This window comes from Falco naumanni, chromosome 4 (genome assembly GCF_017639655.2).
Source record: "Falco naumanni isolate bFalNau1 chromosome 4, bFalNau1.pat, whole genome shotgun sequence".
Taxonomy (NCBI): domain Eukaryota; kingdom Metazoa; phylum Chordata; class Aves; order Falconiformes; family Falconidae; genus Falco; species Falco naumanni.
In genome coordinates, this window is record NC_054057.1 from 90365641 (window position 1) to 90390567 (window position 24927).

A 24927-nucleotide genomic window follows, 5' to 3' on the forward strand; every position below is an offset into this window, starting at 1 on the left:
CCGTCCCTCTCAATTTCCCTTTTGGACTTTTAGTGAAGGCCATTTTGTTTTCAACTAATGTATATTTAAAAAAAAAACAACAATGAAAACAAAACTCCAACCCAAAAATTCCAAAAAAAAAAATCAGCCAGAGAGAATCACCCCGTCTTCAACAACTCATACATGTGAAAGAAGGGTTAACGAGCACACTGTGAGGAATACTGCAAAAGTCATGCATGCCTCTCCATTTTCATGTTGATTATTTTTTAAAGAGATTTAAAAAAATCAATCTTTTTGAATGGATTAAATTACATTAAAACCCCACAATGGGCAAAATCTGCTTGATCTTCATGAAAAAAACTTGAACAACAAGCCATCCAGATTCCAGGGTTATCCCACCTTTAGATGAAGATCAGCACTGAACCGGTTCCTCCATGGTCTGGAAGGTCATGGTTCTTTGTAGAGGAAGGGCTGGGTTAGGCTTCTTTTTCCTGGCAAAGAGGAACGACTGTCTTGGCACATCTGGGCTCTGCTCTCAGCTCCCTGGCAGTAGCCCGGCGTGGGGGAAAGCCTGCACAACCTGCTCCCTCCATGAAGGGGACAGAGTAAGGTATGGCAGAAACCCTGGAAGGAAAGAGTGGAAAAAAAAAAAAAAAGAAAACACGGCAACAGAGACAGCAGAAGATGCTAGATGCTGATTTGCGTTACAGCCATGGTTAGTGCCGCTGAGGCACGGTGCGTACAATAAGCTGGCAAAGGTTAGGGATTGCCGCGTGCAGGGGCGCGGTGCCAATATTTACATACTTACTTCTGAGGGTTTTCACTGTTGATCTCTGGTGTGTTTGTGGACTGTGTTGGGTTCCTGGCGGGAACGGAGAATCCCTTGAAACTGCACCATCAGCTGAACAGCAAGGCTTTCCAATCTGTGACCCAGGAGAAAAAGAAAAGGAAAATCATTTAAGGTGCAGATTCCACAGAAAACACTAAGATAGTACAGGTGGGAGGGAGATGATGGTGAGGCGCTCCCTGTGCTTTGTAGGGCTTTTAAAATTTGACTCCTGAAAAACTAACCAGCATGCTAACACTCACCAGAGCGCTTTGCTTCTGTGAGGTGAAGAGGAGCAGGGAAAGTGTCACAGAGAAGTCTGAAGATCTCATATCTTGAACACTTTGGCAAATATTTTTTTCAGATGTATTCTGGAGCATTCTGCCAAAGTGGCTTTGAAACTTGGAATGAATTTTATATAAATAACCATTAATAAAGATAGGCTTGTGCATGTAGAGAGAGGGCAGCTGCAGTGGGGAGAAGGAAGTAATTCTGAGCTTGTCTGGTTGAATATAAATATTAGGATGGGGTCTCAAATGTACTTAAGATCAGGTAGCTGATAAACTTTAACATACAATGAGATTTTCCATTTTAGCACTGAAGGTATTTTTACTGGCAAAACAATAAAAATAGGCTTTTAGCCTCATTTATCTTCTCTATGTTTAGACATTTGCAATTTTTTCACCTTTTTTTTCCTTTCATTTTATCGTTTCTCTATTTTCTTTTATACAGAACACTTAGAAATCCCTGCAGGTTCTGGTGATCTTTCATGGCCATTTGCACATCTTATGATTAGAAAGAGGAATTTTGATTTGCTACAAAACTATAGGGATTATACTGTTTTTTCAGTAAAGCCTGCCCTCAAAATAGTTTTCAATTGGCTTTATAACTATTCAATATTGCTATAGTATTCCCACCGTTACCACAAATACTGCTGCCATCATTATCCAGTTTGCAAGAGCAAAACTGAGTTTCAACTGTTCACACAACATGTGATGTATTGGAAAAGGTAAAGCTTTGTAATACACCATGAATATCAGTGAGAGTTTGAGGTAAATTTAAGAAAGGAAACATTCATATTATATTTCTAGGCAAAGAGAGTATGCAAATAGCAAGATTGATTTGCCTACCCAAGAATTTACCACAGGAAATGGAGAAAAGCCCAAACACTCAGCAAACTGAAAATATACTGTGGCTAAGGGAAAGGGAAACATCAGAGGGAAACAGTCCTGAGCTGAATCTAAGGAGATTTAATTAAATTTTATATTTATTTATTTATTTATTTCTAGGCTTCTCCATTCTTGGCTTATTTGTGCAATGGAAAAGTGCAATACTGGAGGTATTCCTAAAGTAATTTTTCTCTAAATGTTATTCAAATTATCTGTAGTCTAAGGAACGTGATAGGTATGAATTATAGCTCCTAGTATTAAAATACCAAAACAAATTATTAGCATATAAAATTGATACGATTTATTCAGATGTGTTACTTTGAAATATGGTACATAGCACAGTGCACCTATCTTGAGTCATAAAACTTGTCAAAGGTACCAAAAGTTTATTGCCTTGGAAGATTCATGCAGCAACACTGAACACTTGATTTAGGTCTGAACAGCCTTTTATAATTCTTGCAGGCATGCAAGCATTTCAGAAGATTTATTTAAATACAAAAAAAATAAAAATATTTAGGAAGATAAAGCAGCCTTTTCCCCTAATCAGATGAGACAGAAATTCTTTCAAGCCACTCTAAGGATGGAATTTTTCATTTTTCTTCCTATAATTTTATACTACAATAAATCTTTCCACGTGAATTAATTTCTTAAACATAACAGTTATTTATTAACACAACAAAGCAAGCATGTTTTCACAGCAGCCATGTACAAGCAAGAAGTGCATTATATCCAAACAATGTAGTGACACATCTTTGTTCAACTGTCTCTGCGACAGAAAGTTGTCCAAGAGCGTGATGCCTCCCACAGCCCCGTGCACCTGCCCAGCTGCGGCTGCCCCGTGCTCCCGCCGCACCTCCTTGCTGCCAGAAGTGGCATCACTTTCCCCAAACCTACCAACACCTGCTCTCCCAGAGCAGTGAATGACTGCGATAATTTGAAAAAAAAAAAAAAAAAAAAAAAAGCCCAATTTCTTTCACTAACATACTTCTGATTGAGTTTTTGTTGCATGAACAAGGAGAAAAAAAATTATAACAGGAACATTTCTTAATACAATGGAAATGTGAAACAGAGAGAAACAGCAGCAAAGAGAATAGGCCTTAATAACAAAGTCTCTGGCAACGCAATTTCTGTGCGGCTTGCAACATAATCATGGCTTCTCCTGTAACAGCCTCAGCCTGGGAATTACCCTTGCATTTGCATAACTTTCAATCAAGTCACAGAGAAACCAAAATTCAAACTGCTATTCTTAAAATGCATATTCTCTAAATACACTACTCCAGCTTTGCCTAGATGTAGACAAGCTTCCAAATACAGAAAGCCAGCCTGTTTTGAGTGGGATCTGTTGTAGAGTCCATGCCTTTTTTCTGCAATGATTAAAAAGATTAACTTCAGTTGTCAGTAACTGCAGTGAAAGGCACTGAAGGCTCAACTCTTAATTACAAAGGGAAACATAGAAATGTGGCAATTAACCTTTATTCATGCTAACAGCAAAAAGGCATGGCTGGAGGCTTCTGTGTTTGTTACTGAGGAAGAAAATCTTTGGTATCTGCAGTGAACTTTTCCCTTGATGTTGGCTGTGCCTGAGAAAGGGATTGGTTTGTTGTTGATTATATTGCCAGATAAAAATGCCATTCACAAAACCAGCAAGTTCGAGGCTACAGAGAAATTCCATTCTAACATCTTAATAATAGCTTAATTTTATCTGTTTGAAGTATGCAGACACAAAATGCAAAAGAGACAAAGCGTCAGTACCCTTCCAACTTACAATACACTATAATTCTCTGCTTCTACTGCTCCCAGCTGCTGCTCTTGGCCACTGGACGCTGTGCCCGTGGGTTGGTGAAGCCCTGGGGATACACATGGAAGCCAAGTACGAGCCAGTCTCCAGGTTTCAAAGTGCAAGTGTCTCATGGGAATTAGTGTTTGACACCTACAGATTTATTTAGGTACCCAATAGAAGAAAGCATCTTTTTCCCCATTTTGCTGGGGGCAGAAAGCAGACAGGGTGACTTCAAATGACCAGTTGAAGCTCATTTAGCAGGTGCTGGATTCATTGCACTCACATCTATCTGTTTGGATCAAACGTGTAGGACTATGTCTCTAGCAATGCGCTCTGAGCTCCAGCTCCAGAACATCCCTCATTGCTGGTAACACCAGCAGCCATAAACAATTTATTTTCTAGGACCTGAAGTGCAAATAAAAATGTAAGGGACCTTCAACATATCCAAGCATTGCTTGTGAGAATGTTACAAGGAAACCACCTTCCAGGAAGAAATTAAAACTGCCAATATTTATTTCAAGCTATTGAAACCCACTGGCTGGAGGAAGGCTCGCAGGGGACAGAAGCCCTGGGCAGCCAGCTGTCAAAAGTTACTAAATCCAGTCCGTGGAGAAGTACTAAACAATGATCTGAAGCTAATTCAAAGGCTTTCATGTCTGTAAAGTGTGTAAGGTAACAAAAATATCTTTTTTCTATAGACTGTGTAGCTGCAAAGGTCTTTAAAATTGCCAGAACCCCATGTTACAGTGCAAAATCACATTGCTCTCTTTATGTTAGACCTGTAAAATGGGATACACCGTCACAAAAGGTATAAATTTAAATACTACAAGAACTAAGATAATCTCTCAACAGTTATGGTTTGGACATTCTCTGATAAAAACAAAAAATCTCAGGCTATACCTCCCCGAGAACATGCTCATCAGAGATAACTGCAAGGGATCCCAAGTTTTATGACAGGGCACTGGGATTGCTGGAGGTGATGGCAACTGATGCCCAGTGCTGTGTCTATTCTCTTCTGTTTTAAGCTGAAAGAAGCTACCAAAGGAAGCTGAGAATTTCCTCAAAGATCAAGGCAGGTTTAACCACAGAGCTTTGGTCTGGGGCCAACTCTTGGTTCTTTCAAGCAAAAAACTTTAGCACCAAACATATGGCAAATGCTCTCTCCCTCCAGATCAATATGTTATCCTATCATTTACGTGAGTGAAATGTATCCAGCCTGTCTCCTCAATTGGTCACAGAACTTCTCTTTTCATGGTTGCAGCACACTGCTAGACATCCGTGTCTCCATGCTAAAACAAACTTTTGCAGTAATGCAATAAAGTTGCAGAAGCACAGGTCTTGCCAGATTTCAAAGGCTAGTGTAAATTCATGAATATATGATTACTTCAAAAGCTACTAGAAAACTGCTTGATGTTTGGCACCAATCTACCTTTCTTTTGGCAGTCTACCGAAAAAGCTATGTTTTAGAAATTTTTAACACCAATTATGTTTCTGGGAACTGCATCACAAGGAAACACTTCACCATTTTTCCCTCTCTGTTGGGGCTGAGCACGTGAATGTACCACACTTTTTAGCAACAAGCACAGTGCATGTTCGCTCCATCAAGTCTTGTACAAGACAGGAAAACCTTCTCAATGAGCCTGCAAACGTTGAACCTTGAAAGAAACAACAGCACCTGTGAATCTATAAAACATTCCCAAGGTCTTCTGGGAATTCCCACAGAGCTCAAAGTTAAAAAAAACCAAACCAAACCAAACAAACAAAAAAAAACCCCACCAACCCCACCAAAAAACAGTGGGCACTTTCCTAGAATACATTTCATTTCAATTATACTATTAGGCTTGCCAACTGAGAAGACTACAGTGATGTTCTCATCCTACAGTATATTGATATGATACTATTGCTGACTTCAGGGAACACGTGATCCCCTAAGCCAAGCTGTGGTACAAATCTTTGTGGTAGTATTTTATAAATGGAGTCATCTCTGTTCTGCTTAATATCTTGGTTCTTATGTGGATCTAAGGACATGAGCATTTAACACAAAGAAATAACTTATTTATGTAGCAGAGCTTTAATTTCTTTGAGGTCACGAGTGTGCTATACGCAGTAAATGTGCAGTATTGCAGTTAATAAGAAGTAGGTTTGGCATAATTTTGTCCAACCTTTCCCCCTCCCCCTTTTTCTATTCATCTTTGTGGCAATTCCTTAAAAAATGTAAATGTTCCTCCCTTTTTGCAACTTAATCTCCATATGTTTATCAGCTGTAATTGCAGCTTGGTCACAGTGATTAAGATACACAACACCTACTTGTTAATGTAGGCAAGAAAAGTAATTTTCTCTGTCATAATTTCAAAACATTTGTTCAAATTGTAGCCACAAAGAATACACACATGTTAATGTATTAGGTGCCAAAAAAACCCTCCATATGACTCAGGAGAAACAAGCGCCAGCTTGATCCAGCAATGAATTTAGTGGATAACATGAAAATCTGTCACAGTGAAAGCCAACATTTATTCTTTCCTAACGTATAATAAATTGTAGTTTGATAAATATTACATTTTCCTTGATATCAAGAGAATATCCTTTCTGACCTTTAGGGACACAAAGAGCAGGGTCCCCAAAGCCACTTGGGTGCAGCAGGCAGAAGGGTCAGGGCAGGAGTGTGCTTAAGGAAACCCATGGTTGCCTAGGAGACTCCAACAGCCTCCTCAAAAAAGCATTTTTCTTACCCTTAAAACCACAAAGCTACCCAATTGACAGGTGTTTCATGAAACGTGAGTCCAAATGAAGATGATAGAAGCTTTAGAGTAAATGAATGAACCAATTAATATAAACTTTTGTATGAAGGAGGCAATTAGACCTAAATAAACTATAGCTTAAACATACTCCCGAATTTGTTCATGTAGTGCCAGACCATATTTACCACTGAGAATAAGGTCAACTTCAAAGCAAATGTTTAAGCAGTGCAAAATAAAAAGCTCTTTATCATTTGGTTGCGCTCAGGAGGCTTTACTTGTTGATACAAGCCATAACCCAGTCGTTTTGCCACACACAAAAATCATTACTCGTCTCCTGGGTCACACCACATTTTCCAACCTTTTAGGTAGAGCCCTGGGATTATTGATTACATGAATCAAAGTGCTGGGGCATCGCTGCTGCCTCCAAGCCAGTGCCACACACCAGGCTGCTGGATGGGATGGAGACCAACGGATCTGTTCTCAGTCTGCTCCTGGGGGACAGGAGGAACCAAGGAAATTGGTGAATATTAAGTATTTTTCTAAATGGCTGTCAAGTCACTTCCAGAGCACAAGTAATGAAGTCAGTTCTCTATTTTTTTTTTTTGCATTCAACCTGAAAGGTGGTGAACTTGAGCCTGGAAATATGTAAAAGCCCAGCAAACTTTGTGTGTTTGTGGGTGAGTCATTGTTTAAAATCCCATCAGAACAGAACAAAAGCTTAACAATTTTCGTGTAGTGCATCTTATCCTCCATTAGCCTCTGAGCTCAAACTCTGCTTATTTCAAAACAAAAAAATGCCAGAAGTTGAGGCTTAGAAATTAAACCTATTTGAAATCATGTGTTTTGTATCATCTGTTAATTTGGTTCTTGTAAATCTGGAGTATTTAATCTTATGTAAAAGATTTTTATTTTTTTTTCCCCCAAATCCTCAAGGAAATTTAAGTAGCAGGAACATAAGAAAAATTCCCAAACAAATCACATGTCTTTTCTCTTTGTCAAGGAACAGGATACAGGAAGAAAAATTAACATGAACTACAAACTAATGATCCAAGACCTGTGCAGCCCCATAGATTTATCTAACAAGTCTAATTAGATGTTATGTAGCACTTTCAAATGCGGCGTGGCAGCTACATACATCCCGGTAAGACATGGCTCTGTGCTGAGTCTGGCTGAGCCCCATAGCACCCTCACAGTGCCGCGCTTGCACTGGCAGCTAGAAAGGTGGTGACAGCACACCAGTGGGTTGGCTAGGGCTGAGCACAGCATCAGGGCCAACCTTCCCCCCGCTTTCTCAGCAGTAGGCTGGGGGTGGGCAAGATCTTGGGAGGGGACACAGCCAGGATAGCTGACCCAAAGTGACCAAAGGGATATTCTGTACCATATGATGCCTGCTCAGATATAAAAGCTAAGAGAAAGGAGGAAGAAATGGGGGCATTCCTTATTTACAACATTTATCGTCTAGAGCAATTACTATGTGCACTGAAACCCTGCTTCCCGGGAAGTGACCGAGTGTCACCTGCTGATGGGAAGTAGAGAATAACATCTTCTAGTTTCCTGTGCTTCCGCATGCGCAACTTCTGCTATTGCTTCATTAAACTACCTTTATCTAGAACCATGAGTGCTTTTGTTATACTTCTTTCTTTCTCCCCCTCCAGCCCCTTCTGTTGAGGAGCGGAGTGATGGAGTGGCTTGCTGGGCACTTGGTGCCCAGCCATGGTCAACCCACTACAGGCAGATACGAACAAGAGAAGTCATCAAAATCCCAGATGCATTTGAGACTCTCCATACTGCAATGCAATAACAAATGCTCCTTTCCCATGCACACCTTTGGCACCATCTCCCCCAGCACCTCCTGGGGACACCGGCTGCTCACGGCTGGGGCACGCACTAGCTTCACTGGGTGAAGCCCCGGCTGGCTGGGCCGGGGGAGGTGGGGAATGGAGTCACATCCTGCTGGGACTGGGCACACGGGGTGTCCAGGGCTCAGCGCTGGGGCTGGTCCTGCCTGATGTCTTTATCAATGATCTGAATGAGGGGATCAAGTGGGCCCTCAGTAAGATGTGGCACTTAGGGACATGGGTTAGTGGTGGACTTGGCAGTGCTGGGTTAACGGTTAGACTTGATCTTAAAGGTCTTCAACCTAAACTATTTACAACACTAATACCAGTTATGTTTACAAGGAAGGGTGAAAGACCACAAATTTACTGAGAAAAGCTGAGGCTATCACATGCCATCTCTCTGATAAAAAGAGCAATCCTTAACAAGAGGGAGAAGCTGCTCTCTGCTGTGGCTCTGATCCATGAGGAGTCATGTATAATGTAACAGTGCTGTGGCTAATAGCAGCAAGAAATAATGTACTCCTCTTGTAATGCATACATACTCCTCCCTCTTTTCTCAGCGTAACAGAAGAGCTCCCAGCAATTGATGACTCTTGCTTGGAGCGCACATGACCCATTCCCTGGCACCACCGGCCTGGGGGAAGTTTGCTCTGAAGGCCTGGGCAGAGGGAATTACACACGGCATTTATTGCATGGGAATACCGAGTGCTGCTGGCAACCGCCTGCATTGGTCCCCCCATACACCCTCCCTAGGGCTCCTGCAAGAATTGCACCTCTACTAAAATAGCCTAAAGAAATAATAAACAGAGCTCTTCATCCTTCCCACCCTCAGCAAGAGATGCATATTCTTTCTGCTCCCCAAACACTGCGGTAAGCAATATGACTCTTGGGAAGATTTACTCGGGTTATTTTTGTCAACATTGGATAACTTCTCTACTTTGATGTAGAAACCGCTGCCGGAAGCACAGAGGAGGCAGGGAGGTACCTGGATGCACAAAGCCGTAGCGGTGCCGTGGTGCCTGCTGGCAGTGAGCCTCGGCAGCCAACGCATTCCGACAGCTCTCAAACTTATACCTGGAGGAGCTTGTGAGGAAACGGCTGGCTGTTTCTTTACAGCACAAAACATGTTACCTGAGAAGATAAATTCCATTAGGCAATGAAACGTGCTTCATTGCAACAGTAAAATCAGATTTCCAGCATTATTTTTTTTTCCTTTCACTCTTTTTATAGTGTCTCTTTTTGGCGACAAGATGGCCTTCCTTGGTTCTTTGAATACTCCCAAGAAGGAAATTAAGTCTGCAGTTGTCCAAACATTAAAGTTAAGCGGGTAAAGAGACAGACCTAAGTAGGAAGGCTGTGCAGCCTTGTGGCTAAAATCATGTTACACGATGCAGAAACACACAGCAAGTAGAGCAAGCGGTAACAGAGGGAAGAGAAAAACACTGTGAGTGCTCCAGCTGTCTATGGGTGAGGCTAAAATCACCACCTACAATTAATGGAAAGGTTCCTAGAAGGGTTTGGGTTGGAAGGGACCTTAAAGCCCACCCAGTTCCACCCCACCCCCCGCCATGGGCAGGGACACCCCCCTCCAGCCCAGGCTGCTCCCAGCCCCATCCAGCCTGGGCTTGAGAGCTGCCAGGGATGGGGCATCCACAGCTGTTCTGGGCAAAAATGTGGTCATGTGCCTGCTGCTGCTAACGGATCTGCGTGGAGCTTGGGCGAAAGGAAAGAAAAAGTTAATTGGAAAAAAAAAAAGGTCTGTTACATCTCCCGGCCCCGGCCCGCTGCCGCGCTGTCCCGCAGACGCCGGCAGGTGGCGCCGTTGAGCAGGGCACGGCGCGGGGCGGGCAGGCGCGCCGGGGCAGGCCGGGCCCTGCGGCGGGAGGGGAGGCTGGGCGGGTTACATGGCCGCCTGCCCCGCTGCGGCCCGGGCCGCTTCTGCCCGCCTGCCCCGCCGCGGCCCGGGCCGCTTCTGCCCGCCTGCCCCGCCGCGGCCCGGGCCGCTTCTGCCCGCCTGCCCCGCCGCGGCCCGGGCTTCCCCGCCCGCGGTCTCATCCCTTGCTGCCCCTCAGCCCGGCCCTCCTCAGGCGCCTTCTGCTCGAGCTGCCTTTACTCAGTGACCAAACTCCTGAGCTGTGCGCCGGTGGCTGAAATACCAGCTCCTTTCAAAACGCTTGTGGAAGTAAAATGGCCCATCTGAGGCGGCAAACAGCCTGCGAAATGGCCTTCGGTACCCTGCTGCCTGTCATCCAGGCTCCCCCTGAGGGAACAGGCGCTAGGCCTGAGTATGAAAACGCTGGGCAAACTAGAAAGGTGCCAGCAGATGAAATTAATTTAGGTTTAGTCCTGTATTATCTTTGTAAATTACTATTTTAAAATTAAGTACTCATTGCTAATACACATAAGCATTACTCTTCACAGACATGAAGTGTTTAAAGGTATTAGCCACTTAAAAAAAAAGTCTCTCTGCGTTGTTTGGGGTTCGTACCACTGCTGACAGAGAGATATCCTCTACACAGACAATCAGGGATTTCTGGCTGAGCCATACAAAGGTCAACATCTCTTTTGCCTTAGAAACAGACTTTAAGCAGCAAATGCCTACATAAACAGCAATATTATTATGCCACGCTACAGTGGGTTTTTCCACTGAGGATATAGGAGTTTTGTTTTCAATTCCAGTTGTAATGAGATACAGTCAAGACTGCTACCAAGTACAAAAATCTATTTAAAGTATATTCTGAGGCTTATCAATGAAGTTACATTATCTCAAGTTAACGTCCTATTAAAAGCACGTAATTCACTCTTAAACCCTTACGGTCTTCAATGCTATAGGAAAGCCACAGTCTATTTCTTGCTATTTGAGAGTAGATTCAAGCCCTAGAACTCACTATGCAACCTATTTTTCAATAAATAGGGGTTTTACGCTACACTAACACACAGCAGGGTCAGAAAAAATAACCCTCATTTATTTTACCAGGGGGAAAAAGCCACAGACTGAAACTCACCCTAGCTCTATCATCATTATATGCATTTTAGCAAATGTACTTGAAATGCTATGCAAGTTCTTTACTCAGGGAGCAGCATGATAGTCTCTCTTACTGATGGCTATTCAGCATCTCACCGCAGGCGCTGAGCTCCCAATACGAGTTCTCCGACTCCATGAGACTGTCTCCTTAATTACTTTGCTAATATCTCAATTCAGATTGAAACTCTTGTACATTTATTGCTTCTCTAAAAGGAAAAGAGCTATATGCTTCTGCTCACATCTTAGACATAAAATGTATGTGCCCATGCTCAAAGAATAGCAACACCCCCATCAGCCTGCGGACTAGCAAAGAACAGTCAAAACTAACTCAGAGAATCCGATGCTTTCAGTCTTGGGGAGTTAATCAGTATAATCACCACAAATGGCTCCAAAAGCATTTTACTTATATATATTTCTTTTCAATTCCCTGGTTGATAAGAAGGGATGTGTAAATATTGCTATCATTTGTCTTTTAAGTGAAATGTGTGGAATTTCTCAAATGCAGAAAGTTAATCCTGCATTGACTTTTGATATGCTCAGCCAACTGTACCGCTGTGATGTTCAGTAGGGCATCAGTTCGTGCGCCAGTGGAATTCACCCACTGATCCCAGTGAAAGATCCCAGCCAGGCCTTAGCAGGATAACCAAGAGCTGAAGACATTCTCCTGACTAGTGAAACAGAAAAAAATTTGTTTCTTTTTTAAAGAAAATGAACAAAACCTGTCTCCATGTTCCACAAAATATACAGATATACATATACAAAACAAACAGTTCCTAGCAGGTTTGTGGATCTTTTCCTGTTTTTTTCCTTTCATATCCAGCATATTCAACTAGTATTAATTGACCCCAAATCTGAAAATACTGTCAGAATAACTAGCAAAGTATTTACTATTCATCAGAAATAATTCACTCAGTTGAAGCTATTACACAGGTCCCACAGTTATTTGCCTCACCAGCAGCGGATACAATCACAAGTAAGGGTTGATCATACAGACAGGAAGCACATAATTTTCTTCTCATCTGATCCCCAAACTCAGTAATTTTCTCTTTTATAACATTTTTACAAAGGGGAAAGAAGATGATGAGTTGGGGAAAGAATAGGTAACAGGAAAGATAATAGTAAAAATAGTCAGAAAAGATGTGATATATAATTTAATACAAGCAGCAGCACAAGGGCTTCAGGTAGTAGATGATGAACAAAATCTACATTCTCAATATCGACATTTTTGTGCATTTCACGTCCTTTCTTTTCACTTATTTCGGAATACATTTTTTAAGGATCCAATTCCTGTGAAGGAAGATATTTTTCTTTTACTGGATCCAATTCCTGTGAAGGAAGATATTTTTCTTTTACTGAAGTATAGCATGTTCCTCTGGGTAAAGTGATACTGTCTGGCCATTTGAGGCAACAGCTGAACAGTTTTTGGCAATGCAGAAAGGCATAACATAGAGAAATGAGAGAGAGAGAGAGAGAGAGAAATAAGAAGTGCTTAACAGAAGTTAGTTTGTCTTAATTAAAAGTTCTATATAATGTGCTTTACTTTGACATGTATTTGAAACCATAGCAACAAAAACCTAATTATTGTTGGTTCCTCTGGTATCACCTACAGAGTCTGACATAAAATGATGTGAATTTATTGAAATTGATATAGCACTATTTTGTAGCCATAGGGTACCAGGAATAGGACTGCTAGTTGGTCTGTTCCTTTTTAGAGGAAATTTTTACTCAGTGCTGTAATTTTCACCAAGCTTCAGCCAGTTCTGACTGTCCACATGTGTTGGAGTGAGCCACATATTTCTCCAGAGACTCTTTCCTTCACCAAGTTATTCACAGACAAGCTGGGATTTGGGAGAGTCTGTGTATATATCATTTTAGTAAGAAAATAAATGCAGTGAAAGATATTTCATCTTTCTAAACACAGTGCAGAACCTAAATACAACTAAAGACGCATAAAGTTTATCTTATTCCCTAAACCCTCTTTCCTTACAGTTGTTATGAGTGCATGGGTGAAACAAATTTCTCTTACCTAATATAACTTCGTTTACTGCTGGTTTTTTACAACCGAAGACTGCTCAAAGCTGAATCACGCCCTTTCTTTGGTTTTGGTCAACCACAGCCACCTCTCATCTTCCTTCTTATGGATACTGCAAACAAGAGGCAAAGTTATTTCTAACTTATTGAAAAGACTATACTTTAAGAAATAACTTAATTGCATATTTGTCACGTGAATATCCCCCCTAAGCAGCTTGTGTGGCACAAACACAAACTGTTAAGCAGGCAGGCGCAGAGCCCTCCTGCTCCCCTCTGCCCTTCCTCTGGTGCTCGGGGGGGGCTTGTCTCAGCAGGAGAAGATACATCTCCCCTCTCCAGCTGACTCCAGGCAAGCATTCATGCAACAGCAGGGACCAGGAGGATTGTAGGCTGTGTTGTAAAATGATTTTCTGTGAAACGAGGAATGACAGCGTGTGATGGGATGCTGGTAAGATCTCATTACCTGTGAGACCTGAGACAAATCTCCTTCAACCTGTCAAGCTCTAATAAAATGTTTACTGTTGACAGTCTTCTACTGTCACTCCCGTGGCACCAAGACTTTTGTTATCTGATCACAATATTCACAGCATGAAGGAAGAGGAGAGAACTTCCCATCAACTTCATGGTGCCTAAAGGAGGTTTTGTCCTTGTTGATGCCTGCCCTGACAGAAAACTATGCAGGGTTGTGCGGTTAGGGATCTTACAAAAAAACATCTTTGACAGTCTGAAAGTTCTAAAAGCTGGATGCCCATCAGAAACCCCTTTCTTTAAAACAGATTTAATAAATAAATAAATAAATAAATTACACCATCGGAAAGGCAATAGCAGAACAGGCATCTAAATTAGCTTCTGTGAATGACTTTCCAGTAGATCTTTCCACTCCATTCTGTAACAGGGAGCTGAGCTTCCTGGTTTCCGTAGATCAAGATCAGCAACAAAACTAAACCTGGACCTTTTTAAATGGCCCAAGGTGCAGGGAGTGACAAAGTCTGAAGCTAAAGAAACCTCCAGCAATGTTATGCACACAACAGCTTGCTAATACGTGTGAATAAATACAAATATCCTGATTACTATTGCTGCACTCATTTCCAGTCTCCAAAGACACCTAGTATGGCCATCCTTTTCTCTCTGAATAGCTGATCAACAGATTAAAACACTTCCATTAGACTCCTTTTGTTTGAATGTGAACAATTGTGGCGATCTCCCAAGGACTGCAGCTGAGCAACAATATCACAGAACAACCATGTAGATAATTTCTCATTCTTTTGCAATAGGAGCATTTCCAACATATCTGAATATTTCTTCAATTTCCCTGTTATTAATACAAAATAAATAAGAACATTTGGTTGGTAAATTCATGTTTACTGACTAGGAAAGGAGAGGTAAGAGGAGTGGGGAGAAGGGAGCATCTGCGTTGCCTGGAGCAACAGGATGTTCTTCAGGGGTTTCTGAGAGGACCGTTTTGCTTACCCCCCACCCTGACATCCCAAAGGGTCAAGGAAATTTCTGCAATGGGATAACCAGTAAGAGCCAAGATGTCTGTCAGTAGTTTTTGTCATTAAAACAACACAGCAAAATATGTTATTTCAGGGGGCAGTCAAAAGAGTGAGTCTTACTTTGAAAAGAGAGGTGGAGCCAATCCAGGACATGCTTTGGCCAACCATGAAAAGAAACCTGTAACGGATCACAAAAGAAACTGCACATGAACCTTGGTGAGAGCATTTATGCAGCTCTGATTTCCACATGGCAAGCCCATGCAGATGGGTGTGGGAGCATGCTGGACTTGCTTCGAAAACCTGACATCTACAGTCCCCCCTTTCTCTCCAGGGACACAATGCCCTGTGAGGCATGGAGGTGGAGGACCATGAGGGATGGAGAACACCACACCATGGAGTAAGCGGAAGTGCCAGCAGCCCACGGCAGCTGTGCTGCCCCAAGACCCTGAAACCCTGACACCCTTAGGGGAGCATCATCCCTCAAGGGCAAACCTATTGTCCAGCTTTCAGGCCCCAATGAAACCAGCCCAAGTTTTGCTGGACGAACCTGCATGTACAAGCTGGTGGCATGGCAGGAATGGCACTTGCAGCCTGAAAGAGATATGATCTCTGGTGGCCGCACACCTGACTTCTGGATGTGAAAGTCTTCTTGACTAAAGCTCCCCAGAAGAGTATCCAGACCCATTGCAGTAGCCAGATCCCACTCACTTCATTTGAAGTATATCTGGTGTTTCCCTTTTTTTGCTTCTCCCCCTAGGTATTTACGCCAAACTTGCAGGGAGGTGTACTTTCAAATTTCAGATTCACAGAACTTAAAGTTTTTGTTTCATTTAGCTGCACAACTTCAGGCCTCATTAAATTATAATATATAATTTTTCAGTGAACTTGGCTAGTAAATGCTGGGATGTTTCTGTGTTCCAATGATAAAAAAAAAAAAAAAAAGAGAGAGATCTTCCACATGTACATAAACCCAAACATTTCCCAGGGAAAGCCACTATGCTCTTTTTTTAACACATGAAAAATTATCACAATCAAATTCAATTGTAAAATGCACTTCAGAATTTGTTTCACCAGCTTTATTACCTAGACAACTGGGATGTTTTTTTTTTTCCCGAAGTAGAAGCAAGTGCCTAAATGAGAAGAAAATGGATGATATACAGCTAGCAAGTGGTTATGAAAAATAAGGGGCCAAAATTTATCTCTATCGTTACTGTACAAGGAAGCTCATGTGCTATAAATGGATACTATAATGGAATAAATCAGAATGATACCAATTATCATAATGCTTATTCTTCATGGTATAGCCTAGAAATCAGGATTCAGGATCCCATTTTTCTTGGCATTCTAATAAATAGAGCAGAGGAGACAGCTGGCAAGATAATAACCTGTGTGATGGACAGGATGCTACACAGGAGGGAAAAACAGAGAGTGGCAAAGGTTGGGAGACAGGGACAGTGAAATAACAGGGAGCAGAAGTTACAACTTGTCATTTACCTAACCAGTGCCAGAGGGGCGAGCTGCAGCCATCAGAGCACAGCAATATTTCAAAAGGGATTTAAAGGTTAACATAACAGCTTACAAAAATGATTGACCTTTTTTTCCTATGCACAAGGGTGGTGTAACACATAAAGGGAGTTGAGGGAGGCATGCACAGAGGTGACAGCAAGCACTGGCAGAGTAAGATGCGGGATGGAGAGAGTGTTTTTCAGCTTCTGGGGAGAAAGGGGATTGACAGGGACGGCCGCTTCCAGCAACACATTTACTGCATTTGAAAGGGAAGGAAGGAAATACATATGGTCTGGATGAGGATCAAAATATCCTGGAAAAAAATTCCTCTCGGGTAGAGCTCAGGGACAGTTAGACTGTGCAGGCGAGGTGAAAAGCAAGGTGAAATGCCAGGAAGAGCATCTGGTGCGTAGTTGTATGGAGTTACCTGGGGCAGTACAGCTGGATGAAAGTCAAAGAACAGATTAGAGCTCCTAAGGAATGAACAAGCTGGAGCAAGGCAGACCCTGGACTGTCATGCAAAGGAACAAGATTTATATTGGCATTTCTAGGAAGAAAAAGGCTACGATATAAATCCAGACCTCATTATGTGGTAGAGTATCCACACAGGAAAACATGCCTCTCATTGCTGCCCTATTACGGGAACTACTTTAATCAACAGTCGTTTGAAGGTGAGGAACCCAGTCTTTCAAGTGTTATTCGTACATTGTTATTCACTTATATACTCAAACTGAGATAGAAAATAAGAAAAAATTCAGGTTAAGAAGTATCATTGAAAGGCAATATACAATAATTCTTAAATACAGGTCATCTTTAAATGAATTACAGGGGGGTTATAGTATGAGAGAGAGAGAGAGATGCCTCTCAGAAGGGTTGTAGCTCTCAGTGGTGAATAAGTAGTATCAAGTGTATTATCCACAAAACACCTGGGGTCAACCCTCACCTCAGAGCTCCCGGCCAGCAGTATGCACCGGCTTCACATCTGAGGTGGTCCTCACCCCTTCTGCCTTATGAAGATGTTTGCTCGAGGTACAGCTTTATGACCAGAGGATGTAGATATGTTGCTCACCGAGATTCCTGTGGGACAATATGTTCGACCTCAAGGAACAGGTTACTATGAAAACCAGACCTAGTAAGAGAGAGCATTTCATTACTTGCAGAAATAAAATCATAATGATACAGTAGAAGCTGGCTCATAAGCCAAAGGTGGCATGTGCTTTGGCTACAGCATCCGTCTCACTGACCTGATGGTCAAGGCTGCGGTGAGAGCACCCCGGCACAGCAGTGCTGGCCCAGTCTCACTGCCGGCCCCTCGTGCAGCAGTGGGGGCCACCCGGACCAAGAGAACCGAGCTGTGTGGCCAGCCAAGGTCAAGGGCCCAGTTGCATCAACAGGATGGTGTTCGGTGTGGAACCTGCCAGCAGCTCCAATCCAGGCAGGCTGTGCTGGAGTACTGAAAACCACAGGCTTCAGCCCTGGTGATAATTTAGCCTAGCTCAGCCTCAGCTGAAGTACTATTTAATTTTTAACTATTTCACATTATGTATTTCATATATTTAAATTCATGGAAATGTTTACTTATATACTTCTATTTCATGGACTATAAAACAATAATAACAAACTCCAAATTAGTCATTTCCCTTCCAATAATAAAGTCACAATGAGAAAAATTTGTAGCTTTCAATTGTTCCAACCAGTGTTTGAAACGACATGAAAATCTCTTCAGCAGTCATTACCACCTAATTGTTTTGGAAAGCTGCAAGAGAATTGCCACAGCTTTTTTGTTGTTTTTCGCTTTGATAAAGAAAAGTTAATTTTATTCAAAATTATTAACTATTTCAATCTCTTTATTTTTAAGAACAAAACATATAAGTGAATTGGGAAATTCTGTTGAATATCTATCTAAATATTTTTCTACAAAATAAATCATACAGCTCATTCCTCTTGAGCCTTCCAGAGAGCCACTCAGATATGCCAAAATATGTTGTCTTAAGTTCATTGCCAATGTATATTTTGTGGTCAACTGAACATCCATATGCAGTTTTGTCATCCCAGTTTCGTGCTGGGAGTTGTTAAACTCGTGAATTATGCATTTCATTCTGTAAACACAAAAGAAAGCACAATATAATTATCTTATTTGGTATTTGTAAAGATCTTATATTTTACCTAATAATTAATAAAGAGAGTGTATCTCATGTATATTATTTGGGGGACAGTCTTATGTTCCTGTCTATGGCTGATGTCATGTAGCATTTGGGATGCCAGGGGAAGGTGCAGAATTTCACTGGCAGCTTTCAGAAGCGCAGGTACAACAGAAAACCAAATGTGAAGTGCTCGAGGTAGAAGACAGAGAAACCTGATGTTCAAGTGTGAGTCTGAGAATCAGAACATCTTGTTCCTAACTCTTACAAATTCCTAGTAACAACTTGAAGCATGAGCAAGGCAGGTAGCATCTGTGCTTCCCCTGCCTTGTCTAGGTTTCGGTTTCTTCCAAACAAGGAGGTTGTTGTTTCTGTCCTCAGCCAGCACTAGTGCTGTGTGGTTGCAATCTCTGCTGGTCCTGCAGGCACTGAAACAATGAAAATAAAGACGATACTTTGTTCTACAAATATGATCCTTCAGCCTTTCTGTTTACACTTTGTTTAATAAATAGAGTCTTATTTTCAGGACTGCCCTGGGCAAATTCCTACACAGGGTCCTCGTTTTTCTGCTAAATACATACGGATCCAATCTGAGATCAGTGTATCAGAGTTGAGTTTCTCAGGATCAAACTATTCACCCTTATGTCTCATCTCAGACTTAGCAGATGCTTGGGAATCTTAGCCTTAACTAGTTTATCATTATTGTATTGTCATGTCCACTACAGAAGCTGATCAAGGTTTATGAACAACTCTGTAATTAAGGTTCCTATCTTGGGAACAGGATAACTCTTTACATCTCCAACTGCTGTTGATTTCATCAGCTCTTCTAAAAGGCCTTATTTCAATTTTTAATGCTCTGGTTCAATAACCATCAACAGAGCCTTAGAGAGAATCACATCTGGCTGCATGCTTATTCTAGATTTTAAGTTATACTAATAAATTGTGTGGTGGATAAACTCTAGGCCCATTCTTTAAGTACCATAATCCTGATTACAAGATGAAAATCCAAAGCTCCTACTGCAATGCACACATGTGCCCTCTGGCAGCTAAGGCAGGATTTTTCTGTAGCTTGGTCGAAATAATTTGTTCATACAAATAGCTTAGTCTTTTGACATTCCAAAAACATGGCAAAAAGGGATAACCAATGCCTGTCTGCTTCTGTCATATCTATGGTAGCACTGTAGATATTATAGACATATAATCAACAGCCATTGTGTTAGTACAACTGGGCAATTCTTATAAACCCTCTTTTGCTGGAGATTACAACCCCAAGAAGTCAGTCAAACCTGTTCATACTCCTCCCATTGTATGTCAGATGAACTCAGTTAGCAAATAAAATGCCAAAATAATATCAACTGGCCTCAGGTATTAAGCACAATGCCTCTATGGTACAGAGATCTCATTATTTTCAGTAAGAAAGAATAAAATATATCTGTTTGAATTTGTTGGGTTTTTTTTTTTTTTTTGGTTTGGTGGTTGTGCATCGTTGTCATTAGATGCCTTAAACATTATGAAGTACTGTAGAAACCGCATAGAGGTGATTCCACCATGCCACTGCTTTTTCCGTGTGGAAAAATACTCCCTTTCTTAAAGAATATTCAGGGAAAAAAAACCCCACGTTTGATATTTAGCCAACATCCTGGTTTCTACAGAAGTGTTTCAGCAGCAGCCAGCACCTAAGTCAATATGATTCATTGGATCAATAATTCCAAGGTCTGTACCTAAAAGGTTGAAAAATGTGATATAACCTGGCAGAAGAGTAATGATTGTAATGTTCAGCAAAATGGTTAATGAGGCTTGGAAAAAGCAGGCTTTTGGGGGGAGAGAAATATGTACAAGTTTAACCTTGCACACTAGCTTCAGTAGAACATTCCGTTTTTTAGGTTAACTCTAAAGTCCCCATAGGCATCTTTATTTTCACTCTTTTACTGATTGGCCTTTTCCTTTCCACATTTTCACACAATGGTTATGCAAGGGGGACATGGCCTCTTCTCCAGCTCACAAAATCCATAATCATTAGCTGTGGAATGGTTGATTTTGGTAGCACAGTTACATAAAGGCAGAGAAAGGAAGTTCCTTTTTTTTTTTTTCCCTTAACTGCATGTTTTGTTTTTAATTTCTTTTTTTTACCTCCATCAGTTATCATCTGACTCCAAATAAATAAACTCTTTTCCCAGATCCCTACTTTGTCATACTTTCACTTCTCTCTGATGATGTAATACCATCCTATACACGAGTATTTGTGCTCAAGGCAAGCCAAATAATAGTAATACTAAGACAGCTGAGACTAGTGATATTATTTTAGCATTTCATTAATCTAAGGGGGGAAAAAAAAAAGCACTGGCAACTACGATTTCCTATCTTTCTCACTCCTTAAGAAGGACCACCTGGTCCATAAAAGCATTTTACCATAAGCTGGCCCCATTTTTGGATGTGTATGATGGCATCGGCCTCTGTGCTTTGCCTGGGATAGGGATAAGGTACCCATCTTTAGAACAATAGTATTAGCAGATCAGCCTGAAGAGGAAATCTTAGATAAATGATTTAAAACTATTTATCCACATAGTCAAGACTCCACCTTCCTCCTCAACAAAGCATCCACTCTCCATTATCACCAATACATTTTTTCTTTAAAAATACAATTTGCTATTAATTCATTCATCTTCCAGAAGCCAAACAAAGAAAATGTGCTTTGTAACCGCAGTGAAATATTTTGCAATTTGTCCTGTATCTGCCAGCCTGCATTAGCAAGAGATCTATCGGCAAACTCAGTGCCACCAATGATACTGCAAGCTGCACGTTCTTTCCATCTGTAAAGCATCACATCCGTGGTGAAGACAATTAGATGCTTTGGATCTCTTTTCTATAATTCACTTTCCTGTCTAATCAACAATTATCCATAATGAACTTTCCATCGCTAGTTCAAACTCAGCAGTTTCTCTTGCCTTGTGCAAGACAAAGGAAAAACCGGTGGCAAATGGCATATAATGTTTTATGAAGTGATTTCTGAATAATCACACTTTACTTTTAAAGCTGTTTAACAGCCATAGCAAATGGCAGACAAAAGAACTGAAGTGAGGAGTACAACCTATGACAGTGTTGCAAATTCATTTGGAAAACCCCTTTATTAGACAAGGGTCTCCTTGTCACAGGTCTATAAATCATGCAATAAAAATGCCGCTCGATTGCAGAAGCAAGTAATTTTATAATTCTGTATCTTTGTAGTTATCTGGGTGGTAATAATGGTGTAAAGTAAAAAGAAATATTTTTGTCCTGGCTGAAGCTGCATGAAATGTTGGAAGAGGTTATGAATTGACTCTGTTATTCATAATCTCTCAGACAGAGAAATAACTCTGAGATTAGTTTGCATGGACACCTGTATTAATCAGTAGCCCAATCTCTAAGGCCAAGCTAATCCACCTGCTCTCTTGTACCAGAAATCCCACTGATTTCAGATGCTTCAGAAGTCTTTGAAGAAGCTCTGGGGACAGTCTCTGCTGAGCAGGGCAGGTGGCCAGCTGGCCAGGAGCAAGCACTTCTGAGCTTTGTTGAATTTTCATGCAAATATACCCAATCTCACCTCCAAAACTTTGTGGGCTTCAGTTCTGATGAAAGCCTGAACAGCTGCTGTGTTGGCCCTTTCCTCTTGCCAGGTAGGCAGCCTGGAAGCTGCACACCAACATCCAGAGCTGACGGAGGAAGAGATGCAGCCTAAGCTCACTAGATAACCTGAATCCAACCCGTTATAAAATACTGAGCGCTGTGTACAATATCCAAAAGCTTTGCTGTTGTATCTTAAGGAAAAAACATTTGTCTTAAAATAAAATAATAATAAATAATAATAAAAAAAAACCCAACAACACAGCCAAAACCCACAGAGACACTGTTATTTAATTCTCTTCACAAGCTCTAGGCAATGTTCTGGGGATGTGTATGTCTCTCGTGGCAGTGCCACATCCCACTGCTGGATTCCAGGGATAAACAACAGCAGGAGGCTTCCCTACACTTCAAAAGAGCAACTTGATCTTTCTAGTATGATGCCATCTTCAAAAGCATTTAATGCCCTCATTCTTTTTTGGAGTAAGATAGAGCTGAAGGTAACTCCACTCACCACCTCTAATGACCAAACTCTGCAATATACTTACTTTCAACATACTTAGGCTTATTGCAGACATACTGTATCCTTTTGAGGACATTATGTTGTGCCTTTCTCGCAAATTTTGAACCAGGAATAATTGTGTTCAAAGACAGTGACCCGTGCACTGGTCGTTGTCTGTCATTTTGCTATTGGGAACTGATACTTCCACATCAGTCTCCCCCCAGAACACCCAGATGTTAAAGAGAAGACAGTGCAGTCCCTTGCAGTTAGCTGGCTGTTAAATTCCCAAAGTTTCACCCACATTGCCAGTTAACAGCTGCGGCACTCAGTGAGGGGAATTTTGACTGGAAAATATCTGAATGCTGATCTAATGGCTGCTAATTTAGTCAGCGTCAGATTTTCCTATTGTGCTGAAGAAAAAAACCCAAAACACCCATGCAATGTGAGCACCCTAAGGGGAGAACCGCAGCGTGCCTGCGGAGGGGCTTCTCAAGCCGCAGCATCCTTTCGCCTGCAGTTCTCTGAAATTTCTCTACCAAGCCAGTCAATAAAGGCAAGAGCTAAAGAAACCCTTCATGGGAAGAATACCTTTATCTTCACTAAAACTGAAAAATGACTGCTTCCCCTCTTGAGAAGAATTTAAATAGTGAAAATGTGTTTAAGTTTCTTGAAGGTGTTCAGACACTAGTTGCAAGCCAATTATTTTCTCCCCAACAGAGGGGGTTTTTGAAGCGGAAAAGAGCAGAGCTGAGTATTTTTGAAAGAATTATTAGTTTTGCTTTCTCAGATACCCCTCCTGGAAATGTACACTATATGCATTGTAGTGTAATTACTGTCAATTGTAATGCATCAAAAATGTATTGCAAATATTAAAGCATTGTGTAAGTACAGGGAAAAAAATCGTAAACTACTCCTTAAGTGTATTTGTTTTCCAATACATCAACTTGCAGTCCCAGATATGTCAGACCAGCTCAGACCTGTGGATTATCTGATCAATAACAAACAAGAATGAAAGTATTTTCGATTCACTGGAAAAAGTCAAGGAACAGAGAAATAATAACAGAAGCAGTAATTCGATCAGAGGGAGCTGTAGTAGGTGGCACAAAAACGTAGGACAAATGTCAAACACACAAACAAATAGCACCGCTGAAGTGAAAAAATATGAGTTATCAGAGTGTCTTTTAGAAGGGCTCCATGGGTCAAGCCACCTCCTCCTCCTCAAGAAGTGTTCTTGTTGGAAGAAAAAAAAATATTCATGGAAGTAAAATCATGTGAGGCTACAGCATTTGTTAAATACATGGTCCCAGTACTTAAGCCATGATCACATTGACCTTCCTGTCATTTTTAGACTTGAAAACAAAAAGAGGAAAAAACATGGGGCTTAAGAGCATGAAAAAATAACTCTTTTCTATATCCTGATGTTTGCAAATATGCCTCTTAACAAATAGATTTTTCTTCCTGTAACTTCAAGCTAATGAAAAGTCAGATGTGTTTGAACTGGTAGGAGTGAGCTGACAGTCCTACAAGACATTACAGAAAGAGTTCATTCTTTCTATTCTCAGGCAAAGGACAAGTAAGAACAGGCTTCTTCCCCCGCGCCCCCCCCCCCCCCCCCCCCCCCCGACTTACTCAAACATATTCATTTTACCATTCCTAACTAGAGATTAAATTTAGGCTACACCTGCACTGACATCTACCACAAACGGCGTTGCTGCCCCTCTGGCAGTAGAGCTGAACCCCAGCACGATGGTACCCCACCTGGCAACCGGACCCTCCTTGCTGTAGCAGAGAAGCTGTTTCAATGATGTGCTTGTTCCCCCTGGCCTCTACCCAGCTGAGATCGCCTTTATTCTGGGGGAAAACCCCAGGACTGGGCAGCTTAGAAATTTCCCGGCCAGGGAGAAGCCCTCTGTCAAGCAGAGTGAGGAGATGGAGGGGAAAGAGAAGAATATTTGACTGCAAGAGTAATGAAAAATAGATTGTGGAGAAATGCCTGGAGGGGTGAGGGATGGTAATAAAGTGCAGCAACAAAGAAAAGCATTACAGTCCAAGGACAGAAAACAGTGGAATTAATCCAGCAACGGGAGCTGCACAGACCTACCCACAGATGGCACTGACCAGCATAGGGACACAGATCCAGAGATAGGCGGGTGTTGCTCCAAAAACCCCAAACATCTGTCTCAGCCAGTGGCATCAGCTTTGCAAACACAGATGTTTCTGTCTCCAGCTTTCATGGCAGCTGACAGGTTATCAAAACATCAGGAATAAATCAATGTGTGACTTACCTCCCCAGAATTTC

The 24927-nt window shown here is 41.5% G+C and overlaps 1 long non-coding RNA gene across 1 annotated transcript; it reads right to left on the reverse strand.

Annotated features, from left to right (window-relative positions):
- Nucleotides 1-398: 398 nt before the first annotated feature.
- On the reverse strand, nucleotides 399-15062 carry LOC121086406. The gene is made up of 4 exons (XR_005827353.1): nucleotides 15003-15062; nucleotides 13382-13499; nucleotides 788-902; nucleotides 399-603 (listed from the first exon to the last, which is right to left on the reverse strand). It is a non-coding gene; the product is annotated as an uncharacterized LOC121086406 (long non-coding RNA).
- Nucleotides 15063-24927: the final 9865 nt, after the last annotated feature.